Source organism: Stenella coeruleoalba (genome assembly GCF_951394435.1).
Source record: "Stenella coeruleoalba genome assembly, chromosome: 15".
In the NCBI taxonomy this organism is placed as follows: domain Eukaryota; kingdom Metazoa; phylum Chordata; class Mammalia; order Artiodactyla; family Delphinidae; genus Stenella; species Stenella coeruleoalba.
In genome coordinates this window covers 27,978,399-28,002,731 of record NC_137161.1, presented here as the reverse complement: position 1 = coordinate 28,002,731, position 24,333 = coordinate 27,978,399, and the positions used below count along the sequence as shown (strand labels likewise).

Below are 24,333 nucleotides of genomic sequence, written 5' to 3'. Positions count from 1 at the left end.
TGTTCCAGCCGACCTCTCTGGACCTCAGAGGATTAGTGCTATGAGGGCTACTCATGGCTGAGGAGTTTGGTAAACCTTCCATTGGCTTCACGACCTCATCAGCCACTATGCTTCTCTGCACTATCAGCAAAACCAGGACCTTTCTTCCTAGACTTGGGAAGGGGGGCAGTGGTGGCATTTCTCCTGTTTGCTTCCTGTTTCCTACACAAGCTGTCCTCAGAGCTGGAACCATAGATGGGGCCACTGGACTCCTTCTCACTGTGGCAAGCCCAGTACAGTGCAGGGCAGACCCACAGCTTGGCCAAATGTTGCGAGGGCTCCCAAGGCAACCAGGATGGGCGTGAGGGCTGAGGCGTCTGCTATGCAGGTAGTCTCTGGTGGTTCGACTCAGATTCCAGAGCCTGGAGGGCACCAAGAGCCAGTGGTCTTCAAACCACCTGGAGAACTTGCCTCTGGGACTATGAGGGGGTGGGCTCAGGCCTCCTTCCCCATTTCACCTCGAGAGACTCCTCTTGTACCTGTTCTACATATGGAAGGTCTGAAGTAAGACTACATTTTTAAAAGGGTTTTGCAGGTTAAAAATCTATGTAATATATATTTTCCACAACGAGATACTATTTCACATCCACTAGGATGGCTATAATCAAAAAGACAGACAACAACAAGTACAGGCGAGGATGCAGAGAAATTGAAACCCTTGTGTATTGCTGATGGGAATGTAAAATGGTACAGCCACTGTGGAAAACAGTCTGGCAGTTCCTCAAAAAGTAAAACATTGAATTACCAAATGATCTAGCAATTCCACTAGTGGGTATACACCCCCAAAGAATAGAAAATAGGTGTTCAAACAAAAACTTGTACAGGGATGTCCATAGCAGCACTATTCACAACAGCCCAAAGGAGGAAATGACCCAAATGTCCATCAACGGATGAATGGACAAACAAAATGTGGCCTATACATACGATGGAATATCATTCAGACGTAAAAAGGAATAAAGTACCAATACACGCTACAACATGGATGAACCTTGACAATATTATGCTAAATGAAAGAAGCCAGACACAAAAGGCCACATGTCGTGATTCCATTTATACGAAGTGGCCAGAACAGACAAATCCATAGACAGAAAGCAGATTAGCGGTTGCCAAGGGCTGGGCCAAGGAGGAATAGGGGATGACTGTTAATGGGATTGATGAAAGTGTTTTAGAGTTAGATAGTGGTGACAGATACACAACTCTGTGAATATACTAAAACCCTTTGTATTGTACATTTTAAAAGGGTGGATTTTATAGTATGTGGCTATATATCAATAAAAAACAAAAATAATCTATATAATATATATTTAAAATGAACCATTGTAAAAGGACAGGCATGGTCCAGGAAGGGGAAGGGAATGGCCCAGGATGGCTCAGCAAGTAGTGACAGGACAGGAACTAGAAGCAGCCCTCCTGCCTCTACCTGACTTCAGGCAGCTGGGCCCAGGGCAGGTACTGCCCTGGTCCTCCTGACTCTGGGTCAGCCTGGAGGAGACAGGTGACTAAGACTGACCCTTTGAAGGTCTGGCATAGCCCCAACCTCATCTGATCCTCACAAATTCCCTGTGGAGGGAGGCCAGGTGGAGACTGATGCGTAGGACACATAGGAAACCTGAAGCTGCGGAGCTTTCGAGATCACTCAAGGTCACACCTGGACGTCTAGGTCATGAGTGCCTGCATTTCTACTGCATCATGACTGCCTCATAGTACAAGAGAACTGGGACACATACCGCTATGCTGCATGAAAAAGCAAAAATCTACTTTCCCGGGAGATTCTAAAATACCAGGATGGAGATGCAGGGGTTACATCCCCGCATCCTGGGCTCCTCACGCTTCCATAAAAGCAGAACATCGCATGTGGAGAAAAGGGAACCCTTGTATACTGTTGACGGGAATGTAAAATGGTGCAGCCTCTGAGGAAGACAGTGTGGAGGTTCCTTAATATACCGAAAGTAGAACTACCATATGATCTAGCAATTTCACTCCTAGGTATATATCCAGAAAAAACACTAACTTGAAAAAGTACATGCACCCCTACATTCAACAGAAGCACTATTTACAATAGCCAAGACATGGAAACAACCCAAGTCCCATAAACAGACGATTGGATTAAGAAGGAATGGTATATATACATACACACACACACACACACACACACACACACACACACACAATGAATATTATTCAGCCATAAAAAAGAATGAAATATTGCCATTTGCAACAATGTGGATGGACCTAGAGAATATTATGCTTAGTGAAATAAGTCAGACAGAGAAGGACAAATATATGATATCACTGATATGTGTAATCTAAAAACTAATATAAATGAATCTATATACAAAACAGAAATAGACTCACAGATATAGAAAACAAACATGTGGTTACCAAAGGGGAGAGGGAAGGGGGAGGGACAAATTAGAGGTATGGGATTAACAGCTACGAACTACTATAGATAAAATTGATAAGCAACAAGGATATACTATAAAGCACAGGGAATTATACCCGTTATCTTGTAATAACCTAAAGGAATATAATCTGAAAAAAATACTGAATCACTAAGCTGTACACCTGAAACTAACCCAATATTGTAAATCAACTATACTTCAATAAAAAGACAATAAATAAAATAAAATATTCCTGAAAAAAAGCAAGTGGACCTCACAGAAACAGGAGGTTAGCAGAGCAAGGAAGATTGTTCAAAAAGAAATTCTTCATGTGTCTTCTCCCTAAACAGTGTAAGTCTCTCCATGTCCCTCAAAGAATCAGCCATGTGGGCAAAGGAGAAGCCCTCACCATGAGGACCACTGTGTTCAACTCTTCCAACAGCTGCTGCATCCTGCTCACTAGCCCAGGTGCTGTGCGAGCCCAGCACTGAGAGACCCTCAGCTCCTCAAGCCACATCACATGGTCCCTGTCGGTGACCTTGCACCCTTGACCTGAGTCTCAGCTGCCTCATGCATTCAGTGGGAACCACCCTCCTGACCCTGCCTTACCCAACCAAGGCAATGAATGGAGCAACGGGGGAATTCCAGACAAACAGAGGACAGAACATTTCTTGCCGTTACTACTGCTACCACTACCTCTTATAAGGGATATTTTCTCCTTTTTCAGAAGTATTATTCCTTGCTTTAGTGCAAGTCAGAGCAAGCCCAGGTGGTGACTCTGAAATTACCGGCACCCTCTGCCGAGCCGACTGCCCTGGGGTGGCTCTCCAGGCCAATGCCTGGCAAGCCTCCTACATGGGGAGGGGCAGCAGGGGCGACACTGGTTTCCATCCCTCCACAGCTGTGCCAGGGCTGCCCCTCTGCAGACAACCATGGGGAGGTGTGGGGGACAGAGGGGCCCTGGTGCTAGCCCCAGCTTGGGAGCTGCTTGGCAAGTGGCTCCTGGCAGGTGGAGGTCCTTCAACGACCTTGGCCACAGCATGTGCTTCCCTGGGCTTCCCGGCTGATACAGCTGTCAAGCCGCAGCCTGGCTCCTCTCCTGCCACCGCCTCCTCCTGAGGTTCCAGCTTTAAAGCATGACCCTATGGACTCTCTTTTCTTCAGATCTCTGCTGCAGTTCTTAGGATCCTTGAGTCAGTGTCCACCCCTCCCCTGCATTTACCCCAAGTACCTACAGGAACTATAACACACTCACAGAGCTCTAGAATGGAAAGAATGTTGGGTAGACTTTGTCACAGCCCACCGTTTTACAGACAGAAACTGAAAGCCAGAGGGAGCACGCCATATGTCTAAAGTTGCTCAGCAAGTGCAGCACAAAGCCTGGGAGGGGAGCTCACCTCCTGACTCTAGTGACAAAGCTTCTGCACTGCAGCCCCACCCCACACCCCTGTTCGAATCCAGGCAGGAGTCTCTGATAAAATAAGAACAGAAGGCGGCTTTTTGAGTAATGAAGTCATGGAAGGAAAGCCAAGGGTAAAACAGAAGTCTCACCAATTTTAAGGCAGCTCACAAATGACACAGTAAAATATACATTGAAACCGAGGCCTGGGGAAGAAGGGAATACCACAGGCTGACCACACATGCAAACGTGGCGGCAATAACGAGGCTCAGTTTCCACTCTGAGCTTCCTGGCCATCAAAGCAAAAAGAGAAATTATGCCCAGTCTTCTTGTTCTTATAGTTAGGGGAGAGCAGGAAGCAGACTAGTTCTTTAGGAGACATAAAGCTCTCCCTAAAATGAACGCTAAAAGAAACATTATTGCATGTGATTTGCTGTAGGGATAGAGGACTGCCTATTGTGAATCTGCAAGGAGGATCCCAAGATAAAGGAAAGATGGTGGCCTCAGAGCTCAGCCCAGTTACCCTGTATGTGCTGTGCTCGGCTGACATGAGATTGAAGGACCCATGGAACACAAGGACCAAAGGGCTAAAGGGATGTTCAGACGTCATCTGATCTGCCTGGGACCACAGCTCCTTTCCATGGAGATAGCCCCCACCCAATCTGAGATCAGAGAGCTCTATCTTCCTGGGAATACAAAGCAGGGAACCACATAAACTCATGCTGTCTCTTGCATTCTCTCTCGCTCTCGCTCTCTCTCCTGGCATTTCATGACAATCTAGTCCAACTGCCACATTTTCTAAGCAGAAACTGATGACTTGCCGAAGGCCACAATGTGAGCTGTAGGAACAGGGGACATGAGACTGAAGGTGGGCCAGCTGATTCCAATCCACCAGCCACTGTGGGCATGCTGCTCCTGTTGGAAGCCAAGTCTCACCTATCTTCTTGAGGCTCCTGGGGGCTTTGTATGGAGACACAGGCCCAGCTCACCCAACTGTTCCTGTTTAGCCCAGGAGCCATGCTGATCCCAAATCAGCATCCTTCACCTCTCCTCCCAGACCCCCTTTCTTTCTCCAGCTGCCAGCTTCCCTGCCGTCCTCAGCAGCTGATTCCTGTCCAACTGACTTCCAGTGGCACTTCCCCCATCAAGCTGAATTATTTTGCCTTCCCTAAGATCTGGGGCCTTTGACAGAGCCCAACACGGCTCACACTTGCTGAAAGAGGGTGGGTAATTATAAACCTCTCTCCCCAAAAGACCTCCTACTCTGGAGAAGCTGCTCCACCCCTTAATTTAGCTAAAATGAGCATTTTAAAATGTTTTCAAAGGGAGACTCTGTAAAAATCTATGTCTATATTAAAATCCCTTTGTCTCAGAATGAGTTTTTCCCCTTTGCTGGGAGGCTAATTTAACAAAAAGAAACCATGGCTTTGGGCTCAAATATGCCAGGATTTGAATTCCAAACTGCACTACCCACTGTCTTTATGACAGTGGGAATACCACTTTACTTCTCTAAGCCTCAGTCTCCTCATCTGTAGAATGGAGCTAAGTACAGATATTGTGCACAAGTACAGTCACGATTAGCAGTTATACGTGCTAAATGCCTAGCAAGGATCTGGCATAGGGAAAGCACTCCATAAACAGTATTTATTTATTCACCTAAATAGTCTTGTTCTTAATGTTGTTCATATATGTTACATCTTTATTCCACTCCAAAATCTTCATCTGAAATATTATAATAGTTTGTATTTCAGGGGTCTCTTTCTTTCTCCCCATGCTTTATTTTCTCCACAGTCCTTAGCAACAGCTAATGTACTTTGTTTATTGTCTCTAGAATATAAGCTCTAGGAAGGTAAGAATATTTGCCCATTTATTTCTTAATTTAGTTCCCAGCGCTTAGACCAGTGCCTGGCACCCCACAGGCCCTCAACAAATATTTGCTGGATGAATAAGTGGTTCTGCACTCACTTGGGTTGATATCACTACCCAAGTAAGTGCGGGCTTCTTAGCAAGTAAAAAAAGGGGCAAGAAAAGCTTTGCAGTACTTAGTTTATATTATTATAGTCCTTCTCACACATGGCGCCCTATTTAGGTGGGCTGGTCTCTCCTGCTAGATTTGTAAGCCAGGGATTTATCCATCTCTGAATCCTTAGTATCTAGCAGGGTCTTGAGTACAAAACCCTTAAAAACTGCATCTTAAGGGAAAGCGTGAAAGCACCGTTTGAAAGCTGTCATTTAATCAGCCTCTTGCCAGGCACTGTCCTGGGTGTTCCACATTTATCCTCTCAGTTCACCCTCACGTTAGGGGGTGTGCCCTCCATTTTACCACCAGAGACCAGCGAACTTGCAGGAGGGCACGTAGCAAGTAGGTGGTAATACTGAGAGTGGAACTCAAACGATTCCAGCTGCCCCTCTAAATTACATCTCCGCACTCAGAAAATCCAATTCGTTGTGTCAACAACCCCAAATCCTGACAGCAGCCCTCAGAGAAAAGTGAAAGATACAACATTACAGTGGACCCTCATGGTTTGCAGATTCTGTAGTTGTGAATCATCTACTTGCTAACATTTATTCATAAGCCCCAAATCAATACCCAGTTCCTTAACAGTCCTGGGTGGAATGCACAGAGCGGTGAAAAATTTCAGTTGCCTGATGCCCATGTTCCCAGCTGAGTGGAACAAGGCAACCTCCCGTTTCATTTCTTTTCTTCTTTCTTTTTCTTTTAAATAAAATTGATTTTAAAAAATAGTATTTTAAACTGCACAGTTTCCAGGAGTACACAGTTATCAAAAATGCACACACTTCACTTAGCTTGGTTCCTTTCTTATACTATAAACAAGTGTCCTTTTTGTGGTCTCTTTAGAGCTATGTTTTTAACATATTTTGTGCTTTGCTGGTGTGGGGGGGGTAATTTTGCTATTTAAAATGGCCCACAAGCATAGTGCTGAAGCGCTGTCCAGTGTTCCTAAGCTAAGGAAGGCTGTGACGTGCCTTATGGAGAAAATAAATGTCAGATAAGGTTCGTCCAGGTGTGAGTTATAGTGCTGTTGGCACGAATTCAATGTGAATGTACCAACAATGTATATTAAAGGTGTCTTTAAACAGAAACACAAATAAATAAAACAATGTTATGTATTGATCAGTTGATGAAAATGTTGTGACCAGAGGCTCCCAGGAGCCTAATTCTGTATTCTCCCTCAGGAGCAATGGTTTTGTACTAATTCAGGGTTCACAGCTGGTTTATAGAACATCACTATTGCAAATAACAAGGACTGACTGTATTAAGCACAGGTGCCCAGCACCCAGATCTGCACACAACAGGTCCGGTTGTGTCCACGCACAAGTACACGTACAACCACGCTCGGCTGTGTGCTCAGCTCCGTGTACTCAACACTGCCGTCCGCACCAGCACCCGCCGAGCCCTCGGGGGGCCGTGAGGACTAAATGCAGGAGCTCGGTGGGTACAGCCAAACACTCCTGGATTCAAATCCCAGCTCAGTGGGGAGCTGTGTGCCTGCAGGCCTGTCATAATCAGGGCCAGTTTCCTTACGTGTACGTGAGGTTAATCGTTGTCACGATGGTAAAGTGGGGCTGTGCAGGTCAAGCGCAGGGGTAGGGGTGGGGCTTGGGGCAGGCAGCAGGACAGAGCCTTTTCAGCCCTTGTATCTGTACAGGGCATGGATGGGGTCCAGGAGAGCCAAGCTGAGGGCCTCCCCCTCCTTAGCCGACTGGCCTCCCTGCTCTCGCAGGCCTGGGCCTCACTCCGCCCAACGTTTCCTCGAGGAGCACCTGGAGGCCAGGAGGCCAGGGACCAGAAGGTCAAAGCCAGAAGGTACTCAGAGACAGGCAACTCCAGGGGTCCCAAACTGGCAGCCCATAGGCTGTATCGTGCCTAAAGACCACTCTCCTTTGGCCTGCATGTACGTGTATTTTCATTTCAGTCAACATTTATAACTTGAGAGACTGCACACTTAAAGAAACCCAGATTTCTAGCTTGTCTTAACCCCAAAGATCCTGCAGCTCCGCGCCTGCATTCCTGCATGGCAGTGATGGGCTGAGGCTGAGGAGTGGCCCCTTTTTGCCAGTTCTTACCTGCACTTGTGCTCTTTACCTGGGCTGTTTCGTTTGTTAGCTGCCTGGCATCAGGGTTTGGAATCTCCAGTCTAGTCCAATCCCATTTTATAGATAGAGGATCTGAGGTCAGGGGGAAGGCGTGGCGCTTGCCCAAGGCCCCAGGCATACTGGTGGAGCTGAGATTTGAACCCTTGCAGCTCTGAGCTCAGGGTGCTGGACACGCAGGGAGGCTGGGAACACAGAACGGGGGACTTGGGCTGAGGGGCAAATCCTGTTCAGGAAAAGGCTGCTGGTGCCAAAAGGTAAAGCAGAGACCAGCAGCTCTGGCTGCAGTCAGCAGAAAGCTCTCCTTCCCACCTGCGGGCAAATACCAGCCTCCCCCACCCTGTAAGATAAACTCCTCCCCGGCTCTGTTGACACAGGGCTCTCAGGTGTCCCTCTGCCCTGACATTTCCCCTGAGCAGGCAAAGATCTTCGTAATCGCAGGGGCCCCCGGGAAGGTGTGCAGAGCAGGGGCTTTTCCTAGAGCAGAATCTAGCTGGAAAACCTAGGTCTCAGCAGAGGACTGACCATGGGCTATAGCTTCCTCATCTGCAACATAGGGTTTCAACTGCGAAGATTTAATCAGATAATGCTGTGAAGAGCCCTGGCACACGCTGCCCAATGAGCAGTCATTTCTTTCCCTTATTTTATAAACCAAGGCCCAGAGACAAGTGAATAATTCACCCCAAGAAGGTCACGGAATTAGCTCCAACTGGGTAATTTTTAAATGTTAAATATAGTTTTATTTATGAATGTTGTTATTATAGCTATAAAGTAGCACATATCTTTTTTTTTTTTTTAAAAGCCTCCATTTTTGCTACTCAGAGATAAACCACTGGTTAATTTGTCGGCTGCTCCTCCTAGCTTTTTTCTAAGCATAGAAGAAAAACTATTTTGGAGGCGGGTTTTGTTATTTTTACATAGTTATAAACATGGTAGAGAGGCACCTTTATACCTTTTTAAAAAATTTAACATGGTTTATGAATTGCCCATGATATGGCATATTCTTTATAGGAAGTATTTTATGGGCTGTATAATAGTCCATTTCATGGGTCCATCACTGTTACCTTAACATCCCCCTCTGTTGAACATATAGACTTTTTTACTATCAAAAAGAATGCTACAACAGACATCTTCATGCATTATTATTTTTCTGTAGTTAGAATTATTTCCTTAGGAAGGATCCCCAGTAGTAGGTTTATAGGGTCAAAAAATTTGAATATGCTGCCGAACTGCTTTTCTAAAGGGCTGAGTTGCTAGTTGATTCTCCCCCCATAACATAAGCACAGCAGCTGTGTTTCCCCTTGACAAAACCACAGGCACTTAGCCTTGCCTCCTGAAAGGCAAGGAGTTCGAGCTCAAAACAGGAATTACCAAAGATGGTCTTTCTGTGTCTCTCTGGCCTTGTGACAAGTGTCTTCACCTCACATGGCAAAGAGGGAAACTGAGGCCTCCTGGAGAAACGTAGCTCGAAAGTGGCCTAGCTCCAAGATTGAAAGCAGGTCCCCTCAAGCTTCTCCTCTCTCCTAATCAGAGTACTTCTTACCTGTGTGGCAGCTCTGGCAGGGACATTTCAGTCAATGTTTACCAAGCGTCTATGTGCGCTGGGTTCTCCCCAGTAGTCCCAGTAATCAAAGCGTGTGTCAGGGAGGGGCTGGGCAGAGGACAGAGGGAGCCTCTCTGCAGAACTCAGGAGCAGGCTTCTGCAGGTGGATGCACAGATGTCTGTGGAGGAGCATTCCAGCTTCAGTGCAGGGAAGGGGGGTCAACGTTACAGAAACATGCAGGAGAAGGGGAGATACAAGGGGCTGGGTACACGAGACCAGACAGTGTAGGGACAAAGGGGAGCAGAGGGGAGACCAGGCACTGGGGGAGCACCTTTTGAGCCTACAGAAAAAGTTCTGAGCAGAGGAAGGACGAGGTCAGGTTTAGATTGTGGACGATAACCCTGTACCAGCTCTGCTGAGAATGGGCTGGAAGAGATGAGAAAGGGCACCAGGAAAGCCAAGACGGGAGAAGAGGAAAGGAAGTGAGAGAAGTAAAGATGGCTTCGAGAGAAATTTAGGGAGTAGACAGGGACTAAAAGAGATGGGCCGTGGGAAACCAGGGAGAGGGAAGAACCGTGATGATGCCCAGGCCTCTGGGTACGTGGGGGTGATGCCCACCCAATGTTCATCTCCCCTTCTCCCTTAATAACAGAACCCTATTTTTGTTCAGGGTTGGCAATATACCCAGCTTAAAACACACCAGTATCCAGAGTGGCACTGGCAGTTCTGGCCTGTGTACTGTGAGCATCAGCAGCGGGCCTGAGAGTCTGGCTAGTTGTCATCTAGCATGCGAGGCCGGAAGAGAAGTGGGCATCACGCCTTCAGTGGCTCAGTCTCCCAGGTGCCAGGAGCAGGGCCAGATTCAGAATCAAGGGCTAGCAAACACGAGCTGAAGGAAGTCAGGCAGCCAACCAGGTGATCTGGGACCTGAGAACCCCATGCACAGTCAACCTAGTACCAGGAAAATGGCCTCGAGGCCACCGTCCATCTCCCCTGGGACACAGCCCAGCACAGGAGAAAGAGCACAGAACTGGGAACCCGTACGCTCAGCCCTGCCATTGACTCACAGGCCTGAGGGCACCCTTCTTTTGAGTTGATACCTCAGTGTCCCCGTCTATAAATGGAGACAATGCCCCCACCTCATGGAGCTGTGTGACCACCTGGCCTCTGCCATCACATCTTCCCAAATATCCTCACTGATTCACCTCATGGGTTCACCATGCTTTCACCTATGCAGTGCCCTCTGCCTAGAAAGCCCTTCCAAGCTTCTTCTACCTGCTTCTCTTCCAAGCTCAATTCAAGCATGGATGCCCACGTGTGGCTCCACGGGAGACAGAGTTCACAGCTCTCGCCACGGTGGCCCCATGGCATGTGCTCTTTTGTTATACCAGGAGGACACAGGCTGTTTACACACATCCGCTGTGGATCACTATCTTCCATTTTTTGAGGGTTTCTAAGTCTACATACACAGACACAGAGGAGTTTGGCTTAAGCAGCGATGTGCACTGCTGGCGAGCTGTGAAAGGGCACTGGCAGAAGAGGTAGTGATGCCCTCAACCAGGCTCCACACACCCAGAGCAGAGCAGAGAAGGTTGCCCTGCACTGTTCCAGCCAGTGCATCTCGAGCCTGGCCCAGCGTGGAGCTCAACAAACATTCCTTAATGAATATATGGCTCCTCCTCCTCTGTCTCCCAAATGCCTTTTGTGACAATAGATGGTGCTGACACGCTCCTTGTCCTTGGAGTTGAGATGGTCAGCTACAGAGTTCTGCACCTGCCTCTCACCCACAGAAAGGCAGTGCCGTGCCCATTGTACATACAAGGTGAGGGAGAAAGGTGACCTGCTTCACCAAGTGTCACCGGAATCAAAGGCATCGAGGCACCCAGCATGGGCCCTCTTCCTCTAGAGATCAGAGGTCTGTGTGGGCTCTGACGCTACACCCCATGGTCTCAGGAACTCAGGCCCCCTGTTTGCAAAACAAAGCTGTGGAGATGTGCGAATTTTAAGTACCTCTAGGTGCTGTCCTGTGATTCCACGTGATAGTAGAGAAGGACCGAATTCAGAGGCTGCAATCTCTCAGGAAGCTAGTCTCTTTCTGAGTCTCTCTCTCTCTCACACACACACACACACAAACACACACACATACATACACATGCACGCTGAGTCTGAAACTCCCACAGGGCTCTCTGGGGCAAGACACAGATTGGGAGAAAATAGCTGCAAAATATATATTTGACAAGGAACTTGTATCGAGTATGTATAAATAACCCTTACAACTCAATAATATTAAGACCAACAGCCAAATAGTTAAATATTTAAAAGTTGGCAAAATACTTGAACAAATAATTCACCAAAGATATATGGATGGCAAATAAGCACACAAAAAGATGCTCAACATCGTTAGTCATTAGGAAAATGCAAATTAAAGCCATAAGGAGATACCACTATACACCTATTGGAATGATTAAAATTAAATAGACTGGGGCCTCCCTGGTGGCGCAGTGATTGAGAGTCCGCCTGCCGATGCAGGGCACATGGGTTCGTGCCCCGGTCCGGGAAGATCCCACATGCCGCGGAGCGGCTGGGCCCGTGAGCCATGGCTGCTGAGCCTGCGCGTCTGGAGCCTGTGCTCCGCAACGGGAGAGGCCACAACACTGAGAGGCCTGCGTACCGCAAAAAAAAAAAACAAAAAATTAAATAGACTGATCATACCAAGTACTCTTGCGGATGCAGAGAAACCAGAACTCTCATACGCTGCTGCTGGGAATGTAAAATGGTACAACCACTCTGGAAACACTTGGGCAGTTTTTTTAAAAGTTAAATATATATTTATCAAATGATCTAGCCGCTCCACTTCACTCCTAGGTATTTACCCTAGAGAACAGGAAGGTATGTCCATACAAAGACTTATACACAATTGTTCACAGCAGCTTCATTTATAATAACAAAAAACTAGAAAAAAACCAAATGTCCATCAACAGATGAAGGGCAAAACAAATCATGGTTTACCCTTACATACAATGGTGTACTATGTGTACTCAGAAATAAAAAGGAATAAACTGATGTACACAACAACTTGAATCTCTAAATAATCATGCCGGGTGAAAGAAGCCAGACCCCCACCGCCTCCCAAAAAGTATATTCTGTATGATTCCATTTATACAAAATTCTAGAAAATGCAAAGTAATTGATAGTGACAGAAAGCAGGTCAGTGGTTGCCTGGACAAGGGAGGGGAGAGGGAGGCATGAGAGGAAGGAATTACAGAGGTGCAAGAGGAAACTTTGGGGGTTGATGGATGTGTTCACTATCTTAATTGTGGTGATGGTTTCATGGGTTACATACTATGTCAAAACTTACCAAACTGTACACTTTAAGTATGTGCAGCTTGATGTATGTTGTCTGTACATCAATAAAGCTGGAAGGAGGGGAAGGGGCAGGGGAAAGAGAAGAAGGCAGGGCAGCAGGAAGCAGAAGGAGTCTTTCTGGGAAGCCTGGGACCTGGACACAGACACACGGACGTACATGCACTGAGTATGAACCTGCCACTTGGCCTCCAGGGGAGTCCTAAGAGTCTCTCAACTCAGGATTCCATCTGTGAGAAACACCAAGGCTACTTGCCATTTGCTCGTTATTCGTCCAGAATACTTCCTGTGTGCCTGGCTTGCGCTGGGCACTGGGGATTCAGAGATAAATCAAACACAGGCCTTGCCCTGGGCAGTTCATGCTATTGGCCATGGGGAAGCCTTCCCAAAATTCAGCCTAAACATTTAGCTTCATGCCCCAAATATACCAGGCAGGTTCCCTTCACAGGAGCTATGAGAACTCTTCTTCTTAGACCCGATTTTGTTTCTAGCCTTGCCACCTCTTGGGAGAAAGCTCGTAGCTCCAGCCGGATTCTGTCCTATATCTGTGCTAAGCAGACATCCAAGCTGAACCCCAACTGATTTCTAATAACTGACTAATGAGATCTGAGTCAAAGTCTTCACAGAATTGCAGAAATTCAGGGCAGGAAAAAATCTGAAGGTTTCAAAGCCCAACATCCATCTGATTGAAGCTTCACTTCTCTGAATAACATTCCTGTTCTGCAGTCACCCAGACCCAGTTTGAATACCTCTAGTGAGAGAGGAGCTCACTACCAACTGAAGATGTATCGGATCTTTGGAGAACTAGAGAAATTATAAAGTTCTTTCCTTCTAACTGTGCATGGAAGGGTACTGGCATTTATTAAGGACCTACTGTGTGCTAAACCCTGTGCTGGGGGCTTTACACATATGTGATTTCTAATCTAGTTTAATTCTCTACCCAGCTTTGCTCCTATGAGGCTGGGATTATGATTATGATGCCCATTTTTACTACTGAGGAAACAAAAGGTCAGAGAAATCAAGTGACTTGCCCATGGTCACAAAGTAAGTCCATGTTCGAGACCAAGCATGTCCAACTGCAAAGTCCATGCTCTCTGTTCTCGACCACTCAGCCTGTCTAGGCTTGGATCCTGGTCTCCTTCATCTGAAGGCTAACCTCTGGGATTCCTTACAATGGCGATCTCCTGCCAGTCCTAACAAACTCTGAAGCCCATCTTCTCCCAGGCACGGGCCCCACCCGCTTCCTTCCAGAAGGAAGCCACAAAACAGAGAGTTGGCTCAAGGTGTCCTACAGCTCCAGGCTGGGCCCTGGGTACTGCCCAGCATGGGCTGCTCTCTGCAGGGCAGGGAATGGGAAGGCATGGAGGGTCAGGTGCTCTCTGTCCTCTGCGAACACAGACCTTGGTCTGGTGACTAGGAGCCTGGGCTCTGGGAAGGAGCTGATGAAGAGGGACCCTTGAAAGATGGCATGTGAGCTGGGCCTTGAGACAAATGGGAACATGGGGAGATAGCAGTAGTGGTGGGAAGAAAATTTCAAGCAGAGGGAACTGGGGTGAGTAAAAGTAATTTAGGTAGAAAGGAAAGGCCCGTGGAAGGTATACTGCTGACCTGGGATAGAATGGGACCAAGGGTCCCTTAGGGACATTTCTGAAGTAACAAAATGCCTTTCTCTAGCTCTTAGGCCGGCTCACTCCAATCAGGCCCAGGGCTGGTAATCTTGCTCGTAAGAGCCCAGCTAAGGGCTGAGGAGGGACGAACGGATACTCACAGGCCTGAGAACAGAAATAGGGAGAGAAAGAGGATGAAAAAGCAAAGGGAGAAAAAGGGGTGGAGAGAAGGTGGGCTCTGGAATCAGATATTTGGTAGCTAGGCCGCATATAACAGACAAGTTGCTTAAATTCTCTGTGACTCAATTTCCTCTTCTATAATAATACCTTCCTCACAGAGCGGTAGGAGGATGCACTAAGTCACACATCCCTGCACCTGGTATGTGGTGTCCCTCTTATCATTCACCTGGACAAGGGTTAGGACCCAGTGGGCAGAGAAGCGATTGAGGTCGTGCAGAAGAGGGGCATTTGTGCGGACATCTGCTGTATGCCAGGCCCTTTCAGCAGATCATCACTCTCCTTTCAGGCAGGAATGATCGATCCCTCTTTGGTAGACGAGAACATGGCCCTGGGGGTAAGACAATTTGTCTGAGGTCCCAGGCTAACAAGGAGCAGAACTGGAGATGAGCCAGGCCTGACTCTGAAGCCAGGGCTCACCCTGAGCAGCAAGAAGCTGCTAGGAGGCCCAGGTCGGCTTCAGCTCTGTGCCCGAATGCAAGGAAGGTGGCCCTTGTCAGATGCTGCGGGCTTCGCCTCACGGCAGAGGCCACGTTTGGCACACCTTTCTCCCAGGGAGCTCAATGTCCAAAGTCTGCCACCTCTGAAAGGGAGGGTGGGAGGAGGTGAGTGGTACAATGAAGAGAGGAGGCAGGGATGGCTGGGAGGTAAGAGGGGGATGTGGTGCCAAACCAGCCTCCTAATGAGGAAAGACCCAGGACTCACTGTGTCATTTCCACCATTTAAAAAGCCCCAGAGAACAGGGGAAGACCCTTTGCTGAGAAGCACTAACCCCACAGCCCAGCTAGACTGGCGGGCTCACCTTACCCAGTCCTACTCCTCTCCCTTTTCGCAGCCCTTTAGATGCTGCTCTAGTTCCTCCTCCAGGAAGCTTTCTCAGATAGCTCCAGCCTACAGTTACCCTTTCTCCTGGGGTCGCCAGTGGTACCCACTGCTTGCATCACCTGTGACCAGTCCTATACTAGAACTCCAGATCCTCTAGATTGTAAGACTGCCAAGCACAGCCATTCCAAACCCCATTACATTGCAAGAACTCCTTCTAGAACATTCAGACCTATGTGAGCTGCCCAGAGATGAGGAGCTAGCTCTCAAAACATATTGTTTCATTGCTAGATGTTTTGTTTTTTTGTGTTTTTTTTTTTGCGGTACGCGGGCCTCTCACTGCTGTGGCCTCTCCCGTTGCGGAGCACAGGCTCCTGACGCGCAGGCTCAGCGGCCATGGCTCACAGGCCCAGCCGCTCCGCGGCATGTGGGATCTTCCCGGACCGGGGCACGAACCCGTGTCTCCTGCATCGGCAGGTGGACTCTCAACCACTGTGCCACCAGGGAATCCCTGCTAGATGGTTTTTCAATTTAGAATGTTCTTCCTAGAACTGAGCCAAAATTTTCCTCCCTGGCTGACACTTGTAAGTGCTGGTCTGGGGTCTGCCCTTCAGGGCATATGGAAGCCTGGGCTCTTTCCTGTGACTGAACTTTGAGTATCTGGAGACAACTATCTTTACCCTCAACGGCTACTATTCTGTCCCAGCAGTGTGGGAAGTCATGTCCAGTATGCCTAGATTGGGGTCCCAACCCTACCACTTCCTGGTTATATAACTCTGGCCAGTTCCTTCGTTCCACTAGTCCCAGCTTCCTCAATTATAAAAACTCCTAACCTCACCAGGTGGCACTGCCTCCCCTGCCGAATGTGGTAGTTTTATTGTTCTGTTCATTAACCACTTCTTTAGAGGCAATATGGCTTAGAAGAAAGAACATAGCTTCGATGCCAAACTGACCAGCATTTAAGTGTAGGCTCTGCTACACAGCAGCTGCGTAACTCTGAACAAACTACTTCCTCTCTCTGAGCCTCAGTGTCCTCATCTATAAAATGAGGATAACATATGCTAAGTGGGCCTGAATTGTTTTGCTTCTTGTTTTCTCTGACCCATCTGTGTCTTGGCCTTTCTTCTGGATCTGCCCAATTTTCCAAGTTAACTATAATGCAGCTACCCTTTTATTGAGCACCAGTGTGTGGCGGGCACAGTGCTGAGTGCTTCAGATGAGGATTCCATTCAATCCCAGTACCCACTCTTTAAAGCAGGTACTATATGGCTAGTATCTTTTACTCAGAAGGCACACAACGGAACAGCAGCTGTTATTAATATTTCTATGAGCCAGGCTCCATGTACCATCCATATATATTTATCAGCCTAAAAAGCTCCCTAAGGGGAGGGACCACATCTTGGGGCCTGCTTACAGAGCAGACACTCTGTACACACTGGCTGAATGAATGGATGGAAATACTTCTTTGCATTCTCCCACAGCGGCCCGGATAAAGCCTGACCACAGTAGGTGCTTGATGAATATTTGATTAACTAGAGCCACAAAAATGTAAACTGTCCTCAGTGGCTTTAGACTGAATCCCAGAATGTCCTGAAAGCATGTCAGCGGGACCCCTCCTGCTAATTAGGAGCTCCTCTGAGGTCCTTCTCTGAGAAGGCTCCAGGCTTCCTCCACACTCAGATCCCAGCTTTTCCTCGGTGGTGGCTGTGTGGCAGAGCTCTCTACAGAGAGACCACTTGCTGTCCAGACCTCATCACAACCCAGGCAGAGGTGGCAGAACCAGCAGGGCTTCCAGAGAACAGGAAGCACCTCTCCCGCTGAGGAGCTGCCAGAGCCTCTCCTCGGGTGTGGCTTCTATGCCAGCTTCACGTGCCATCAGCCAAGTTCCCTCTTCTGAGGCTGCCCACCAGGCTTCCAGAGACCCTGTGGTAGGGAGGCCGACTAGTGTGACAGCTTCAAGGGGGCTCAGAGGTGCCTGGAGGCCTCAGTCTCTAGAGGCTCCATTCTGACAGTGCTGCCAGAACAGAAGGGGCACTCATTAGGCCTTTGAAGCTGGGGGCCCAGAAGCAGAAGATCACAAGTGGCCAAAGTAATATGTTCCCTTGCCTTGCAGATAGGGCATCCCTGGCCCAGGCCTGCACTTCCAGCCTCGTTTCCCTTCTCCGCCCTCATCCTCAGGTGACAACTAGGAGCACTACGCACCTGGCGTCTAACACTGTACATCAGGGGACACAGACTGATGGCCTGACACAGACACACATTAATGGGTGCGTTTTAAAGTGTTTCCTAGTTGGCCACATTAAAAAAATCAAGAGATGTCACAAACATCCAGATTTCTTACAAATGAGAAGATCTGACAACACGAGGCCCAAGTTCTTGCATGGCAGCGGTGGCGAGAGCAGGCTAGCAGCCACCTCTTTCAAGCAACACTCTCTAATTTGCTATCACCCCCAAAGAGCCCAACATAGACAACAGGGTTTGAGGTCCCTTGCTTTTCATGTTTTATCATGGCATGCAGACCTCCTAATGACCTTATGAGGTAGATAGCATCATGTCCCCATTTCACAGATGAGGAAGCAGAGGCTCTGAGAGAAAAAGTAACTTGGCCAGGATTCGAACCCAAGCAGCCTGACTTCAGAGCCAAACACAAGGACACTGGTCTGCAGCAAAAGTATGGACAATGCAGTGAGTTTTTTTTTTTTTTTCCTTTTTTTTGTGGTACGCGGGCCTCTCACTGTTGTGGCCTCTCCCGTTGCGGAGCACAGGCTCCGGACGCGCAGGCTCAGTGGCCATGGCTCACGGGCCCAGCCGCTCCGCGGCATGAGGGATCTTCCCGGACCGGGGCACGAACCCGTGTCCCCTGCATCGGCAGGTGGACTCTCAACCACTGCGCCACCAGGGAAGCCCCTGCAGTGAGTTTTTAATACAGCAAAATGCATTCAGTTTGAAGGAATACTTTTTTCTGATTTTATATAGCCTTCTTACTTTGGGGCTAAAGGTATTAAAATGTTCTTTCTCTCACTATATGATAGTAATAGTAAACAGAACAAGTGTCATGTGTCTTTGCCTGGCAGATTAAAAAGTTGGCCAACCTAGGATACATTCCCAAATGTACTGATCTTTGAAGTCTAAGTCTGAGGACCATTGCTCTGCTATACAGCCTTCTTGTCACAGAATGATAGCATGTTTCTGCTACTCCTCCTGGTTCAAAAAAACCCCACCTCTATCTACATCTCATCTTATCTTTGAAGAGGTGGCTTTTGAACTGAGCTTTTCCCAAGCCCTCTCCCTCTAGCAAACTGACAGAGCATTTGTTCATTCCTCTTGTTATATTTATCTCATTCTTCCTCAAGTTACAGTTATCTGTATCCTATCCACTCTTGTACCCCCTAAAGTGGTTCTGGAACAGAGGGAAGAGATACTGAATTATTAGCCAGTCAGCACATGAAGAGCCCTTAGAGATCACCACCTCTGACTATCATTTTGCAGGTGTGGAAAAGCAAAGAGTCTCGCCCCAGGCCACCCAGGGAGTCCTGGCAGAGCTAAAGTGAGTCTCCCGGCCCCTCGGTGCTGGCTCTTTCCACTGCACCAGGCTGCTTCCCAGATGCTCCCTTTTGGTTGGCTCAGCACCTCAATTCAGAGGTGCTAGCATGTGACAAACACTTCATAAATATCTCTCCACTAAGCAGTAAAAAGCAGCCTGGGAACACAGGCCTCATCCTCTATAAGGGCCCTCAGCTCAAGCTTCACATCACCTGCATCAAACCTCCCACTCAGTGCAAGCTGCCCATCAAATGAAGAAACAGCCCCTTAGGTCCCTGGTGACCCAGATGTAGAAAGATGCACATATGGCTCAGAAATGCAATTCCATTAGGCCAGAGTTCTGATCCCAGCCTTGCTGAGTAATCTTGGGTAAATGCCTTCATCTCTCCAGGGGTCAGGTGCTCCAGACAGGTGAAAGAATGACATGAGGAAGAAGTTCCCAAGCCTATTGCATTGTTATAGGCACTAGACAGGCTTTCCAAGAGGAGCCTCAGAGTCCTGCCTCTAGAGGCCTCTGATGACAGGGAAGGTTCAGGCCCACCTGCGACAAATGGATGGTTCCTTTGGAACTGTGCCACAGAAGGGAGTCTGGATGGCCCCTCAGACTCTGTGGCCACATTTTGGGTTGCTGGGGTCAAGAGCCAAGAACTGTTTGAAAATGTCCTAAGTTGCGTAGAACATTTATTATTATTATTATTACACACAAATTCAACACAGAAAATGGCATCACCCTCACCTTCCTGACCCACTGAGTAGGAAAGGCCATCCCCCCTCCCTGTCCCATTACACCCACATCAGTATTATCACAGCTCCTAGATGGTTCATCATACCTCCACATTTAGATATTTGTCTCCCTCTGTTAGCCGTGAACTTCTTGAAACTAGGGACCGCCTCTTACTCCTTCCTTTATCCTGTGCACTTGGTCTAGGGCCTGATAAATAAATAATAAACAAAGGCTGATATATGTTTAGCTAGACAAGGAATCCCCTCCACTCCTGTTCTGGGATAAGGCAGCATTTAGGCCCCTTAGAGCCATAGACGCATCCAGCCCATTTGTGACATGCAGAAGGAAACTGGCCGATCCAAAATCACTCCGTCAGTGAGAGGGCTCGGACTAAAAGCAGCCTTTCCAACTCTCAGGACAGTGCATTTCCAGCTAAACTGTCTCGAGTTCTACCACACATTAGCTGTGTAACTCTGGGCGAGATCCTTTGCCTCACTGCCCTGGCTTCCTCACTTGTAAAATGGGTAAAATTGTAGTGCCTACATTATAGGATTGTCTGAGGAGTAAGCGAACCTGTGTAAAACAGAGCACAGGACATAGGAGGAGCTCAAAAAGTGTGCCTGTCATGACTGTCATTCACTCCTGGCTGTTCTCCTTGGTAAAGGGGCACCCACCACCCATCAGCAAAGCAGAGCTCACAGCGCAAGGAAGACTTTCCAGCACTGACTTACACAGTCTTCAACCCAGCAAGTCCCCTGCAACAATCCCTTTGGGGAAATGCCTGATCTTTTGTCACGAATCCTTCACAGCTTTCCCTCCTCCAAAGCCTTACGCACGTGTGCAAGTGTACACACAATTCACAGTGATGACAAGGAGAGGTTGTGAAACCTTTGCAAGAGCTCACCCTTTCAAGTCAGATAGACTGGGTGTCAGATAACAAGTCTGCCACTTAGAGCTGTGCAGTCTTAGGCAAGTCGCTCTCTCTAAGCCTCGGTCTCCTCATCTTTCAAAGTGGTATAATCTGGGCTTCCCTGGTGGCGCAGTGGTTGAGAGTCCGCCTGCCGATGCAGGGGACACGGGTTCGTGCCCCGGTCCGGGAGAATCCCTCATGCCGCGGAGCGGCTGGGCCCTTGAGCCATGGCCGCTGAGCCTGTGCGTCCGGAGCCTGTGCTCCGCAACGGAAGAGGCCACAGCAGTTAGAGGCCCGCGTACCGCAAAAACAAAAACAAAACAAAACAAAGTGGTATAATCTGTTATGAGGATTACCTAAAATATGTAATGGTCTGCTATTCCATAAATGATACTGAAAGTAATAATAGTTGTCTCATTTTTATTTAACAAAATCCACTTGACAAAATGTCAGAACCAGAAGGGGCCTTAGGGATCATGTGGTCCAGTCTTCTCGTTTTATAGCTGGAGACCCAGAGGTCTTGAGTGGAGGCGTGATTGGCCCAAGGTCACACATTGAGGTGGTGGTGGAACAAGACCTGGGACCTGGGTCTCCTGATTTTTTGCTACATGTCCATTTTGGCCCGTTTGATTCTCCTTATCTGCCCCCTCCCCGAAACACAGGAAGTGGCTGGAATCACTCTTTTCCCATCCTCTTCCCTTCATGCTTATCTTTCACCAGCCAGAACCATCTGTTTGTCAACATAATCACACCCCCCAGGCACATCTAGTCCCTTCAAGGCTGACTTGAGGAGAAGGTAAAACAACTGTTGGCCCCTGGCAATAGCAATAATAACAGTAAGAGCAATAAATAACGACAGTCAACAACTGGCACAGTACCCTATACTTTAAAATGCTTTTCCCTACATTGTCAACACATTCTCACAGTTTCTCCCTAACCTGGTTGGCTTAGGAACATAATTTCCTCCAACTTATTTGATTCAACACTTCCTGAGGACCCACTTTATGCCTAGCCATGGGCTAGAGATTGGAGACACAGAGAGGAAAAAGTCCATGCCTCTGCCGGAAGGAGCTCACAATCTAATGGGGATTGAGGGCAGGTGGGGACATAACAACTTCTTTTGGCCCAAATGGTGCAGCAGTAAAATGCCCTGCCCCACCCTATGGGGAGGCTTCTTTATCATGCTGTCAAGCGGCAGAATGTATCTTTGAAATAAACTGGAGCAAGAAAAGATGAATGAAAGGCTGAACAGGACAGCAGGAGGGAAGGTAGAGAATAGAAAATACAGACACCGAAAACTTGACCTCCTTGTCTCATGGAGATTCTAATGAGAGATTCCTGGAAGGGCAAGGGAGCAGCAGTGGGATCCATGTGAAATCAGAAAGCCACAGTCCCTGCCTCCCTGACAGCACACAAGATTCTGATGCTTCTGTTCCCTTAGGGATTCTGCCCTCGGATGCCAAGATTTTCCAAACCCAGTGCTGGGCTATATATGCCTCCTTGGGACCATCGTTGCTGGAATGACGTCAGTGCCCTTGCAGTGGAAATGTTTGTACCTCCTGATTGCTTCCTAGGCCCCTCAGCCTGGCAGCCCAACACACTCCAGCATTCATTATCCCCTGGCAGGGAACCATCCGCAGGGATGTAAAAGAGACCGGTGGGGTGGGGGAGGTGGGAGAGAACCGGACAAAGAGCAGCCACCCCTCCTCTCTCCTCCAGTCTATCTCCCAACTCCTGTGTCCCTGAGAACCTACTATGTGCCAGGCATAGGCACTATTTTAAGTGCTTTCATATATGTCTCATTCAATCCTTATATCAACCCTCTGAGATACATACCCTTCTTCCCAGATTTACAGATGAGGAAACTGAAGCTTGGGGAAGGGAGGTAACTTGACAAAGGTCATCCCAGTGATGGCGCAGAGATGACAATATAGGACTGTCTGATACCTCCGGTTCCACGAGGCCCACACAGTCAATGTTTCACTTGAGAAGTCTCGAGTTGAAAAAGATCAACTGAGGAAACCCCAATTATTTCATAGACCCAAGTTTAAATTCTGGGTTGCTTTAATAGGGATGTCCCCCTGACATGTAAGAGCTGCTTGAATGGCATATTAAAACTGTACAGACCATCTAATCCAACTCCTGAATTTAACAGATTAACAGACAGACACCCACGCCTACAGAATTTTAAGATGGCTACTTGTGGCCTACGAGCAAGCTAAAGGACTAGAACCCCAATCTCTGGCACTTTCCCTACCCGACCATGCCTGCAGAGATCACCTTTTTCTGGGAAGCAACTCCAGCCCATCCCACCTCCAGATGGGCAGAGAAGGCAGAGGAAACAGGCAGTGTGTCGCCAGGCCTCTCCTCAATCTGCTGGGTTGAGTAAGGGTATATGGGCGCTTCCCAGGCTAGGAGGTGTTCCCAACAGCCCAGCTCCCTGCCAAGGAGCAGAAGAAACCATCACAGCCTGTGGAGAATCCATGGAGACTGAGGCTTAGATCTCCTACTCTAGGGGTCATGGACATTTTTTTCTTCTCGGGGGAGAATATGGGAAGGAAGCAGTCATTGGCACTTGACCTTGGGCTGGGTGTGGGGTTCCCTGCTTCCCCCTCCCCCAGGTACTCTTGCTCCTCCTCCAAGAAAGAAAGAGGCTTAAATGTTTGTCAAACAAATAGGAATGGGGTGATCCCCAAAATCCTCCAAATAGCCCACTTTGGGCATCTTCTCTGCTGCCACCAGCATCCTCTAATTAGTGAATTTCTAGGTGGTGGTGGTGGGGCGCTTCGAGGGATGTAGGGGAATGAAGGGATGGTAAGAATGAGTCACAGTTAACCCCTCCTCGGCTGGTGCCCTCTGAGGAATTCTACCGCAGAGAGCAGCCCCCGCCCGCCGGCCTCCGCGGTGCAGCGCAGGCTCCCATCCCTGCTCCGCCGAGGCCTCCTCACCTGAGTCCACTCGCCCTCCGCAGTCCCGCCGGCTCTCACCACTCCGGCCCGGCTTGGCGCAGCGCCTCTGCAGTCGCTGCTGCAGCTGCCTGGCCCAGATCAGCAACCTGCGGCGGTGGGGAAAACAGACAGACAGGGGCGGGTGAGCGCGGGCGGGGACAGCGCGCAGCCGAGTCCCCGACCGCTGACAGCTGGGCCGCCGCGGCCGGAAAGCCTAGAGGGCCGGCTGCCCGCCGGGCGCTCCGGCCGCTCCCCTGCGGGGCCCGCGCCTCCCCTACCCCCACCCCGCACTTGGCACTCTGGGCTGCGGCGGCACAGCTGGGCGGTGGGCCCGGAGGTTCCTGTCATCACCTGCAGAGGCTTCCATAGCTTCGGCTGCCCTGCCCAGGCCGCCGAACTGCTCTCTGGAGTCCCTACTGGAGGCGGCTAGCTGCGTGCTCGCTGGGGCTGGGGCTGCCGGGAGGGAGGGAGGGAGGGAGGGAGGGAGGGAGGGGAGGGGAGGGTGAGGTGGATGGAGGGGACCAGCCAGTCGGCGGCTCGCCGGCAGCTGCGTAAGCGGCCCGCTTCACTTTCCTTCTTAAAGAGATAGTTAGTGTCTTGCTCCAGAGAGCGCGGAAGACGCCAGCATGCGTGGAGTTAGGGGCCTCTCCTACCTCCACACCGGCCTGTACTTATAACTGGGCGGCGGGGCCTGGAGGAG

General features: G+C 48.9%; 1 protein-coding gene across 2 annotated transcripts in view; it reads right to left on the bottom strand.

Moving 5' to 3' along the window:
• SNPH (syntaphilin) overlaps positions 1-24,085 on the bottom strand; it is a 41,701-nt gene extending 17,616 nt beyond the window's left edge. The window contains exons 1-2 of one of the 2 annotated variants that reach the window (XM_079946311.1): positions 23,985-24,085; positions 23,634-23,740 (exon numbers count right to left, since the gene is read on the bottom strand). The gene's annotated coding sequence lies outside the window, so the exon portion shown is untranslated. Of the gene's footprint in view, positions 1-23,633; positions 23,845-23,984 lie in introns of those variants that run through there. The other variant, XM_079946312.1, reaches the window with a different exon arrangement.
• Positions 24,086-24,333: the final 248 nt, after the last annotated feature.